Source organism: Enoplosus armatus, chromosome 19 (assembly GCF_043641665.1).
Source record: "Enoplosus armatus isolate fEnoArm2 chromosome 19, fEnoArm2.hap1, whole genome shotgun sequence".
Taxonomy (NCBI): domain Eukaryota; kingdom Metazoa; phylum Chordata; class Actinopteri; order Centrarchiformes; family Enoplosidae; genus Enoplosus; species Enoplosus armatus.
In genome coordinates, this window is record NC_092198.1 from 15,632,141 (window position 1) to 15,635,386 (window position 3,246).

Here is a 3,246-nt window from a genome sequence, read left to right on the forward strand (position 1 = left end):
TCATAAGAGGGTCTCATTTTCAAATAGTGCACATCTCAAGTAGGAGCACAACCATTTTCCTCTTCAGCAGTAAGACAAGTGAAGCATGCCGAGTTGAGAGGAAGTGGCCAGTTGAATAGCTGGATGCCAGTCTGTGTTGGTAGATAAGAGCCTGTCCTTGTTACTATCCAGAGCTGGCAGGAGGCTGGAGAAAACAATCAGCGTCAGCTGTAATTAGGGACACAGCTGTTATCTGTCCTCTGCTGACGTGCACCATGCCTAAAGGGATTCTCCCAAGTTGTAAATATCAATGAGGCAAGATGTGAAAAATGCTACCAGAGGAAGGTTGTGATGCAGGGGAATTTTTCATCACGCTCGTCAGTGATTTGATTCCTCATTTGAAGACCAGCAGCCCTCAGATTGACAGTTTGGTAGGAGGCTTTATTATGTGTATAAGGGATGATTTTAAGTGCAAGTACACTCATTTCACACTCGCCTCTACTATGCAAAGGACCATAATGATTCAGTCTGTCTGTGGTTTAGTGGTGACTGTGAGTTAACATCCGAGAAGAGAGGGTGGGAGCCCACATCTGCTCACCACAGCAGTGACAGTAAAGGACACCTGACTGATTACACTGGGACCCAAATATAAGGTCTGATTGCCGTGAGAAAGACCAAACCGATCATGAGGTGTCTGATATGTGTCCCACCCAGAGCGGAGCTTCCTGGAAGACCTGTTCGAGCGACTGCATACCTCAAGTCAGCCCTGGCAGTATGTCTGTGCTCACAGCCACAAGCTAATTCCAAATAAAAACCCATCGACTGTCATGGTCACGCTCACATACCACAAGCTCTGACACACAAACCGTGGCTCTTTTGTTTTAGAAAGTATTACTTCAACCAAATCCCACTCAGAGCTGAGAGTATCTCAAAATACTTTGCAGAAATTCGTCTGCATGCTGTTGACGTCTGTGTATTTTTAAAACCATGCAGTTGGTTTCCAAGTAGTTTCCAACAGCTCATCTTTATGCAGAACTTAACTAACGTAACTAAAATGTCATGTTAAAAATAAACAGCAAACTTAGAGTCACATGGAAACTCACACTTAAACTTTCCTTTTCACTGTACTAGGTTGCACTTGCTTTTGCAAACATTCATACAAGACTTACAAGACAAAGAAAATAATGATGAAGTTTTCTTCTACATGCACATATCTATAAATATGCCTTTGTCAACATGTGACACAAGAATGCAGAATGTCAATACACCTCATGCAGCCAGCACACTGGGAGAGAAGTTAACGATGCTAAACTGCAGAGCGAACAGGAAACTTCCACTTATACAGTGTATTCACAGGCTTTACAGCGGCAAAACCTTTGCTTCTAAATCTCATCTGCGACATCACTTTCACTCTGGAGACAAAGTAATGAGACAACGTCAAAAGGAAAGCAAGCTCAGGTTTGTGACATGAGAACTAGGTCACTGCAGAGTTAAGAGCAGAAATCTGCAAGATGTTACCTTTGGGCTTGTTGCACTACTGAAGTGGTCACTCTGAGGATGTGGCAGATTTTATACAGAGGGAAACATACAGAGCTCAAGTTCTTTCCTTTTTGCATTCACACGTACTGCTGCAATCTGGAGATGGCCAACAGAGCAACTGCTGGTTGGTTATATTTCACATTTTGTCTGACGGATTTCCTTTGTGTTGGGTGCAATGCTGTTTGCAGAAAGTGTTTCTCTGAAGCCCTAATCTAGGTGAAGTAGGTAAGGAACGAAAGAAAGAATACAAGTCACAAGGTCAGTGTAGAAGAGGTTTTTATATGAAATTGTGTATTTGACCATAGCTGCCATTTCTGACAATACTGGAAAAAAAAGGCTGTAATACTTTACGGAAATGGATACATCTGTTGAACTTTTCTTATTTTCCAAAAATGACCTACAGACCTCAACTTCCAGACAGTTGCTGTGAAGAGCAAAGATAAAAAGATTGAACAGAACTGTGTTGTTGATACCAGAAATCATTTCAGCTACACACACACACACACACACACACACACACACACACACACTCATGGATGGCTTACTTAATGGGACTACGGGGCACAGACAGCCTCTCTTCATCTCCAGCATGAACTAAACAGCTGCACCAGAGACTTCAGAGACACTTCACAGAAATCATAAATCATAAATACTTTATACTTCACCTGCAAAATATCACTGACAGATGAAAAATTACTAAAAAGAGACACAAAACAACTACAAAGACATGCAAAATGACTACAAAGACACACAAAACAACTACAAAGACATGCAAGATGAAAACAAAGACAAAAAATTACTACAAAGAGACACAAAATGGCAACAAAGATGAGACTATACAGAGATGCAGAACAACCACAAGGAGATGCAAAATGACCACAGATGCAAAAAGACAGCAAGGAGGTGCAACTGAAGTTCAAAGACATGCAATCGGCCACAACAAGATAAAAAAAAACCCATTACAACAAAGAGACACAAAATCGACTATAAAGAGACACAAAACAATAACAAACAAGCCAAGTTGTTCGTAGTTTTGTGTCTCTTTCAGTCTGGGTGTCTTGCTCCTGTGTAGAGAGGTCGGGGGCCTTTTACATATCAGGGCAAATTTTTCTCATAATCCATCCATGCATACAGTACATACACATTCACACACTCACTCAAAAACATAATAATTATCTCAAAAATGTCATTAACCAAACCAAAAATTTACAAAATACTAAAAACAACATTAGTGCTGTATGAAGAAAATACAAAATAACAACCATGAATGTACAATGAAAGCATTTGTCAGGTGAAACTTTTGTTTTTGTGGAGCAAAACCTCGTTTTTATTAAATTCTGATGTTGGGTGTTTTTCCGGTGGTGCAGCAAACTCTCCAGCTGTGTGGCAGCAGACACAACTGTTTCCAGATTGTCATGTGTTTCTCGAAGTGCCGCTGCCAATAAAAGCAATTGCAGTATAAATAGATTCTTCTTCAATCAAAAAGTGTTTTTTTTTCCCTTTTATTTTGTTCCTGCCAAACCTTCCCATCTGAGGAAATACTTTGGAGCCACTCAGCAGATGTGACGGCGTCTTTGGTTCAGAGCTCCGGAGCCTCATTTATAAAAATGCCCTGACTTTATTCTATAAAATCATTTATAAAAACATGATTAAAAACAAATATACAGCTTTCACACCTTGAATAATTATAAAAGCTTTTTTAGGAACCACAAAAAACCTGGATGGAAC